Source organism: Pinus tabuliformis, chromosome 5_2, assembly GCF_031772625.1.
Source record: "Pinus tabuliformis cultivar Carrire ecotype Pingquan chromosome 5_2, CPIR1, whole genome shotgun sequence".
In the NCBI taxonomy this organism is placed as follows: Eukaryota; Viridiplantae; Streptophyta; class Pinopsida; order Pinales; family Pinaceae; genus Pinus; species Pinus tabuliformis.
In genome coordinates, this window is record NC_142306.1 from 733,341,226 (window position 1) to 733,350,950 (window position 9,725).

Genomic DNA, 9,725 nt, shown 5'->3' on the forward strand with positions numbered 1-9,725 from the left:
TATTTTTATTTTTATTTTTTCAAATTAACTTTTCTTTAAATTTATAAATATATTTTAATGGGGATGCACATCTGGGAAGGGATTTTTTTGAGCCGAGAGAAAACCCGGGATCGAACCTGCGGCACTTGCTTTACAATGGCCATATACAACTCATTTCAATTTTCTCTGGTCGCAGACCCCCCGTCTGCCGCCTCCGTTCACCTCTGCGGAACCAGTGAAGGGAGGGTTTTACACAGGACAACGACATCTCAGGCCGATCTGAAGGTGAAGGGCGCGCTGCGGTACGAGATCAGGGATCCGCAGAAAATAACAGTCTCCGCATACAGAACCCGTTTTGAAGATGAAAAACCGTCAGGTTTTGGCTTGACTTATGATAGAGGGGAGCATACTCAGAAATATGAACCCAGGAGGGGTCTCACAAGCGGAACAAGTGCAGAATATCATAGAGATCGACTGCATGAAGGGGATCTGCTCCAGCCTGCAGCGATCAGCGACAAAATCTTCAGATCAGGACTGGATCTACCAGATCCGGTCAACAAACAAAGGGGAAGTAAAACCTCAAAGGTCCTGGAACTATGGACAGCGAAAGACCAGCCGAATGGGGACGCGCAAACATTCCGCTACCCAACTCAATGCGTCTTCAAGAACCCTGCCTCGGTAGTGAGAAAGGGATCCCCACAGGCATTTTTCAATGACCTGATCCCTCAGATCTCAGAAGGGGTTTTACAGCACGAGGCAAACCAACACATAAAACAGAGGAGCACAGCTCCCATAGCCTCAGGGGCGGCATCTTCACCAGATCTACGCTTTCAAATCTGTATAAAACCCCCCTCTGGGAAATCGACCCTAATCTGGGTGCAAGCATCAGATAATGTTTCAGATCTGAAGGAAAAAATTGCCAACCACATTGGCCTCCCGGAAGGATATCAACACCTGCTCTCCGAGGGCAGATCACTACAAGATCACAGAGCAATTGGATCCTACAACATCAAGCCAGGATCCAATATTATTGTGAATATGCGGCTACGGGGAGGTGCAGCAGCTAGTGGCTCACGTAAACAATCAGAAGGGGGCAGTGGATCTCAAGCAAAACACAGCCCAGATCAACACCAACAGCACAAAAGCGAAGGAATATCTTACAAGCATATTCTGCAAGGAGGAAAGACTTCCTCTACAGCCCCTCAGCAGGCCGGAACAGAACCCAGCCCATATATTGTGGAGCAGCTGAACTACACACCAGAACTAATAATAGATACAGCAGAAGCAGAGGAGGTACGTAACATTTACGAAAAACAAGCCCTCATCTGTCGTTTCAATGGTTTCTGGCCAAAACCTATGGACCTCTTTCATTGGATTTTCACAAAATGGTCTCTAAATAGTGAAATCAGGCTCTGCTCCAAAGGTTTCTTTATAGTTAAATTTCCTTCAGAAGATGTTAGGGAAGCAGTTATACAGATGGGACCATGGTTTTGGGGATCTTCAGGACTCTTCATTACACCTTGGACCCCAGATTTTGATGCAAACACCTATATAGTCTCTAGGGTGCCAGTGTGGGTACGATTACATAACCTCCCAGCACATTTTTGGGACCAAAAGACACTAGCATGCATCGGAAACTCTTTGGGCAGATACATTAAATTGGATACCCAACGATTGGAAGAAGGAATCTACACTTTCGCACGAATCTGCGTGGAAGTTGATCTCAGCAAAGGATTACCGGATCGCATAGTACTGAAGCACAAAGATCGCTGCTGGATACAAACAATAGACTATGAAAACACAACCTTCCGCTGCAGAATATGTAGGCAGACAGGGCACCTACAAAATGCCTGCCCAGAATTCAAAAAAGACAGTCAAAGAAGGAGGAAATCCGGGAAAAAAAAGGGTGGACATTCCCCACACCAGACCCAGAAGAGGAAGAAGGAGAAGGGGAACTACCCACCCCAAATGAGAACAGTCAAACAGAACAACAGGAACAAACCACTCAAGTGCCAATGGAATCGAAACCGGGAAAGGAACCTGACACAACGAAGCTAAGTGGAACCAAAAGGCAGCATAAATCGGACACCTCGGACTCAGATAAGGAAAACCCACGACCTGGAGAGGAAATTTTTTTTCAAATCGTTCCCATGCAACCAGCTCAAGGCGAGTGGCGCAAGGTTGAGAAGAAAAAGGGGAGGAAAACTTGATCTTTCCCCCCACCAGGCACCTCAGTGCTTCAAGCACGGTTTATTACACAACAGTTTTATTTTATCTTTGTAGTTGACACTTGTGTCAACCATTTTTTGCCAGGCTTCACAGCCCTGTCTTTGCAATGCTTCGGCATCTACAAAATGTAATTTTCAAAATTAATGGAAATTACGATTTTTTCTACGGGAAAAATAAATATATTTTAATTTAAAATTATTTGAGTAAAATAATAAATAAATGCAATACCCCTTAGTGAAGCGAAAATATTTTAATTTACTAAATTATTATGCCATAAGGCGTTCCATTTGAAATGAACTTCCCTCTGGGCTTAGCTGTCTTCACTCTGCACCATTAGATCAAGTTTTAGACGATTGAAGTGTTCCCTTCCACTGATCCCACCAAGTGAACTGATTTACTCTACTCAACCAACTTGACCAATCCTTGATTTACTCTCCTCAAGTAACTTCCTCATTAATTTTTCAGTTGGACCATTGCATCCCACCCACTGAACTCACTGTCTGCAGACTCTTTAAGTTTCTGCTGAACTACACGGTAAGCCGACTCATTAGGTTTGTGATGCTTTCCCTTGACTCTCAAGATCATGGGGAATCTAACCCCGAGGTGATTGTGGGAAACACCCAAACTCCATACATTTGTGAAAGATCTCGTCATAAGGTCACACGATCGAACCCTAGGGCACATTACGTGGACGAGTACACTGAGAATTGGTGGTGAAGGGTTAGAACCGCGTCACACGAGCCAGTGAATGGTTAGAATATGTCATTGAGGACACCAGGAATACTTAGTATGCAGGTCAAGACTGATGGAAAAGTTATTTGCAATGCCAAACTCTGGAGATTCCAACTTGCACATACATATTGTACAAAATAAGTTATATTTGTTTAGTGATTTCATCTGTGAATTTTTTTGGTTTAAAGATGAACTCAAGATCTACACATGGCTTGCTCTTCATCGTGAAAACATCATTCTCAATACCAAGGATGCATTAAATTTCTATTGTATCGGCATGGGATTTATGTGAATCATGCTCTTGTTAGTTCTTTATGGATGCATTAACTTCTACATACTCTGAAGTCATGTCAAACTTGTTTTTGGCAGTGTGGAGTACAATGTTTCATATGTCTATCATGCTCCCTTTGGTATACTTTGATAGAGACAACGTGGCTCTGCTAGGCTTTGCTACGTGAGTACCCTGAGGTTTTCTTCATATATTGGTGTGTATGTGTATATGTATGCTTTTTATATATCTATGTAAGAGGAAATAAGTAGCATATTTTCTCTGATCTGACAGGTACTTTAAGGATGCTAGTGACAAAGATCGGGATCATGCAGAAAAGCTCATGAAATATCAAGTTTCTAAGACTTGAGAGTTTTAATTCAATCTGTTGTTTCAAGCCTTAAACATTATTCATGCTGATTATAACTGTTATTTTAAACTCTACCCTGTATTAGTGCTTTCTTTGAGTAGAACATCAGAGGTGGGAAAATTAAACTACGGTCCATTTTATTGCCTATTGTCATGGAGTTTGACAATGCTGAGAAGGGTGATGCCCTTTATGGTGAGTCCAATCCATGGACTTGTATATTTTCGTTGATGTGTCATGTCATTTTTTGGTAGAATGTAGCCTGATGTTTTTTTTGGTCGGTTCCCAATATATTGGTTATAGCCATGAAGCTAGCCTTGTCTTTGGGGAACTTGACAAACCAAAAGCTTTTGAACTTGCATGCTATAAGTATCAACTAAATTCTTTACTGGTTGATTCAATATATCATGTTACTTTTAAATATTTAAAATTATGTTGCGTTAATAAATAATTTTGAGAGGTCATGCGTTTGATGGGAGCAGGTAGCCCAAGAGGCTAACGATGGTCAGAAGATGGATTTCACCGAGGGCAATTTTCTCATTGAGTAGGTCACATGCTCTGCAATTCCTCCCTTTACGAGTAGGAGAGAAGTATAAATAATGATCTAATAAGAGGCTAATTTTATGTTTTCCTTTACAGTTTTGCAGGTTGAAGCTATCAAGAAAGTATCATAATATGTGTCTCAGTTGAGAAGGATAGGGAAAGTCCACGGTATGATGATGATATGTTAATTTTAATAATATTTGATAAGAGGCATTTTTTTTCATACTGACAATGAAAGTGAAGAAATTATATGTAGGATTAGTGATTTGATCATGGCTCATTACTAAAAGCTGGACTTGTAATTCATTTGATTCTGTCCTTTCTTTTTTTGCACTTGTATGAAATTTTGATCAGATGCTCCTCAACAGAGATAATGTGGCTGACGCAAGAGCTCTTGCTGCTACCTGACCTAACTGAGAATTAGATTTTGAACCCTATCTTGATAACTTGAATAACCTCGAGTCCTTTGATATAAATTTTAGGTAGTAAATGATCGCAATATATATAGATATATGTATATATCTATCTTAATATGAATTTCAATGTTATGATTTATATTTTTGTCGCAATGCCAATGGACACATCATCAAACTGTTTCTCAATTAGCCCTCGCTAGAATGCTTGGGGATATAGTTGCATCCATTTGGGTTTTTCAATATAGAAAGAATTTGTCTAATATGATTGATGTTGGGCTTTATTTCCGATCTATATTATTAAGGAGCCCTAAGATTCTTTGCTATGATTGATGTTGGTTGGCCCTAAGATTCTGTGTTATGATTGATGTTGGTGTTCTACTTCTTATCCCTAATATGAGGCTAGTAATCTTAGAGAAATTGCACCCATTTCAAGGTGTGTTCTGAGTTGGTTGGTTGGACGCGATTGTTCTATCTCATTTCATGGTGTTAGTACTTGGCTGTCACCAATTTTAGGGAGTTTTCCTCTGATTCAATTTCAAGGTGTCTTGGTTGGTTTGTTAGATACAATTATTCTATGTCATTTCATAGTGTAAGCACCTAGCTGCATGTATTTTTTGGGAGTTTGCATCTATTTCAATTTCAATGGTGTTTGACTTGGTTTGTTGGATGCAATTGCTTAATGTCATTCCATAGTGCCAGCACCTTCAAACTCCTATAATTAAAACATAAATTGAAGTACAATAAGTTTAGAATGCTTCTAAATGATGTGTATGGTTCATCTATTTCGAAGTATTTATTCTTGGGATATCATGTTAGTTGGATGCATTGGGACTTTTAGGGAACATCTTTATGTGGATTAGCCTATTTTTTTCATCATCAATTTTGTTTTTAAATATATTTTTGAAAGTGTAAATGGATTTCAGTTTGGAAAATTGCTTCTAAATGATGTGTATCAAAGTCATCTATTTCAAAATGCTTATTCTTAGGATATCATATTAGTTGGATGCGTTGGGACTTTTAGGGATCATCTTCATGTGGATTAGCCTATTTTTTTCATTATGAGTTTTGTTTTTAAATATATTTTTGAAAGTGTAAATGGATTTCAGTCTGGAAAATTCCCCCCCTTGTATTAAAAGCCATACAAAGTCCGAAAATGTTTGACGTTATATTGATAAACGCAAAAAATCAAAACAATATCCAGGAGAAATGTTATCACAACAAAAAATAAATTAAAATCCAACTAAGCGCGAGCATGGACACATTTAGAAATCTCCAAATTTAGCGAAGCTTCTAAACTACAAACTTTGCCAAATATTCAGTTAAATCTTAGATGATTGCATTGGAAGTCCACAGAGCGTTTCAATTTCTAGCTAAGAATAGAAATTTCCAGGTTCTAACGATCCTGCCGAAAACCCATTGGTGGTTTCAAAGTCTAGTACCGATGCTGCCCATAGATTCCAAAAGTGGTATTGTGTGTGAATATCCAATATAGTGGATAGCCATCTCATCTCACTCAGAATTCTCTGATCCCCTTTTCTCCCGGGATCATTTATAAAAAACAACGGGTGAAAAATGTCAAGCTTCATGTTTTTTCCCGCTTTAAATAATTCACCATAAATACACAACTATGAAATACCCAACCTAAGAAACAAATATGTAAAATTTTTGGAAGTAGTCAATGTTAAAATCTAAATCCCATTGTGAAACAACAAACGACCAACATCCCTTTGTTAAGTGTCCTTTTCTACAAGCTAAAACCCCATTTTTAGATTTTCGTTCTACATTTCATCTTCATTTGTATTGGATAGTAAAAATGAATCAAATCACAAAAAAATATAAAATCTAAAATTCAATCATTAGTGTGTCAATGGATGCAAAAAAAGATACTTTCGCTTACCTTGGATATAAATGACCCTTTCGAATTCCTTCTATTCTTCTCAAGGTTCTAGTTGCCATTCACACTTGCAACAATGGCCTCTTCAAATGCAATTTCTTCCATATAAGTATCCAACGTAGGTTGAAGTTCAATCTTGAACTTTTCTAATCTACTGTTTGTCTCAGGCTGCATGCATGAATCATTTTTCCAAGCTAGTTTCATCGACCCTTGATATAAGTGGGCCTTCAAAGTCCCTTTTGTTGTTCTCTAGCCTCTGGTTGCCATTCGCACTTGAAACTCAACTTTGATATACAGGCCTTTAGAAATCCCTTTCGTTTTTCTTTGATTGAGGGTAGCTTCTCACAAGCACATACATATTGTATAAAATATGTAATTCATGCATAAATAAGAGTGGTTTGAGGCCTACAAGGCTAGGAAAGAACTAGATTTATAATGCGAGTGGTATTGCAACTCCTTTGGATGTGAGAAGAAGTGTTCCTTACCATTGTTCTCTTGATGGAAAGGACTTCCTTGCACCTTTCTTGAGCCAGAGAGTGGTGAAGGGGGAAATGAATGTTGAATAGGGTGTGGAGTTGGTACCTTGTAATGCCAGGATCCATAGAATTATCCAAGTTGTAAATGTAAATGCAAACAGGTAAAGGTTCATGGTGCATTCAACACTGTTGGTGCTAATAGAATTCTTCCCATCGAGGAGTTATAGTCAGCCATCGAAGATCTATCTATATTTCGTAAGGGTATTCACTGTGTTCCATGGATTACTCACTCACAAGGTGTAGAAACAACTCTTCTCAACCATACCAACTACATCCCTATACTCCCAATCTGGTGCAGTTGTCTTTGTCATGGAAGGCACAAAAATTAACATAGAAGACACAAAAATTAACAGAGAATGAATGCTTAGATGGCAACTATTCAAGGCGACAAGGAGCAACAACTTAGAGGCTTGATTGACAAAAAAACAAAGATGGAAGATGAACTTCAGTCTACTGAGACTATGAATGGTGAACTGCAACAAGCTCAAGCTGAGACAGAAAGGATGCTGTCAATAATTCTACCTTGTTAGCTTTTTCCAAGCCATTTATGATTTCTTTTTAGTTGTTTATAAAAGGTTTCAAGGAATTTTATTGAACTGCTTTGTTCCCTCATAGATTTTCATGAACAAGATTGCACAAGATTTGTTACTCACCACTATCTTCCAGGGATGAACCTTTCATTAAACCTTTTGTAGCATAACATGAGACATATATTGACAGGAATTTACTTGAATTAAAGATAAGGGAAGGAGACATGATTGTTCTTTATTGGAAGAAGTCTACAATTTATATGCAATCCAGATTCATTGATATTCTTCAATATGTTGCTTCATAGTCACCAATGAATGGATCTGCCCAGGTTCTTCGTTAATCTTCCTTTTGCATTTGTAAATCCATGTTTCTTGTTGGATTGATGTTGTTTGTATGACTACTTTCTATCCCTATGACTACTTGAGATATGGTGCTAAAATGATCTAGGGTTTTCTGACAATTACTGATATTTGAGGCTCAACTAACATTGCAACTCGTTTTTCTTTGAATGTATAGAATTAATGGTTGCTTTGCAATGGGAGGTATTTTCAATAGAATATTGGTTGCTTGGAATGAAATTTCCTAGCTCATCTCGGTTTTCGTATGATAGAATACATCTGAGAGTTATACGTGGGATAGGATATCTGTTATACATTGGATATTGGGAGAGAATATATGTAATACATTGGATAGTGGTGTAGAATATCAGATATAACACCTTGGATAGTGGTATAGAATAATAGTGACGAGCTATTTAGAAAATGGTTTATTCTCATCTAATTTATGAAAAATTTCAATTATGTTTATACAATGCAAAACCTTTACAGAAATGGTAGGTCGAGGACACATGCCACAATCACATGCAAGACACCCTGGCATGGTTCCTGACCATTTTGGTCCAGCTATCCGTCATCCTTTAGGATCACATCCTCTGGATCAATTACCTCCTATTGAGCTTATGGAATGGAGATTGGCAGGTCAACATGAAGAGTTACAAATGCTTGTGATGGATAACCAAAGGGTGGGTGCAACACATGTAGCTCTAAGAGAGGAATGTGCTGGTATCCTGCAAGAGTTGCAGAGAATGCATGCTCAAGTGGCAGTTATTCAAGGCAACAAGGAGCAGCAACTTAGAGGCTTGATTGACAAAACAACAAAGATGAAAGCTGAACTTCAACCTACTGAGACTATGAATGGTGAACTACAACAAGCTCAAGCTAACACGCAAAGCCTGATGTCAATAATTCTACCTTGTTAACTTTTTCCAAGCCATTTATGGTTTCTTTTTAGTTGTTTATAAAATGCTTCAAGGAATTTTCTTGCACTTCTTTGTTCCCTCATAGATTTTCATGAATAAGATTGTCACACCACTGTCTTCTAAGGACTCTGTCCCTATGATTGTGTTGTTCATATATATATATATATATATATATATATATATATATATATATATATATATATATATATATATATATATATATATATATATATATATATATATATATATATATATATATATATATATATATATATATATATAGTGCTGGATGTTTTTGTTTTTGTGATAATCTTGCATATGTGTTTTTCTCTTTTTCATTATAACGTCAAATGTTTCTTCTATGAATGCCTCTTCATTCTGTTTCTTATCATTTCATTTTCTTAGCCTTGGTTCTAAAGATGTCATTTTGTAACCTAACAATTGTAAGTTAAATTTATTAAATGGATATCTTGTTAGATCTAAAAAAGTTATTGACTTTGTTTTATGCATTATATAGTGACAAATCCTGTTATTGGATATCTTGTTAGATCTAAAGCGAGTCACGAAAATTCTATGGAGACAGGGTTGGGCTTAAGCCCTAAATTTGAATTTGTACCCTAGGTTCAAATTATGACGTTTCTGCTGACCCAATTCTTAAGCATGCAGCCTGAGTTATGCCTATAAGTTTGACATTAAGATCCTTTTTTCAGTTGGTCATCTCAACGACCTTTTTTCATTTTTTAGCCTGCATGTTTCATTTATTTCGTGGTTGTAGGAGAGTTGAAAATTTCATGCCTTTTTCTTTTCCAGAGAATGTATCCAATAAATGATACTGGTAGTGTTATTAGAGATATTTTTAGGAGCAAACTTTAACCTTAAACATTTCATGTTTCGTTTATTTCATGGTTGCAGGAGAGTTGAAAATTGCATGCCTTTTTCTTTTCCAGAGAATGTATCCAATAAATTGCACTG

General features: G+C 37.4%; 1 pseudogene; it reads left to right on the forward strand.

Moving 5' to 3' along the window:
* The first annotated feature begins 8,324 nt into the window (after positions 1-8,324).
* Positions 8,325-8,753, forward strand: LOC149161315 (protein FLX-like 2 pseudogene; annotated as a pseudogene).
* The last annotated feature ends 972 nt before the right edge of the window (positions 8,754-9,725 follow it).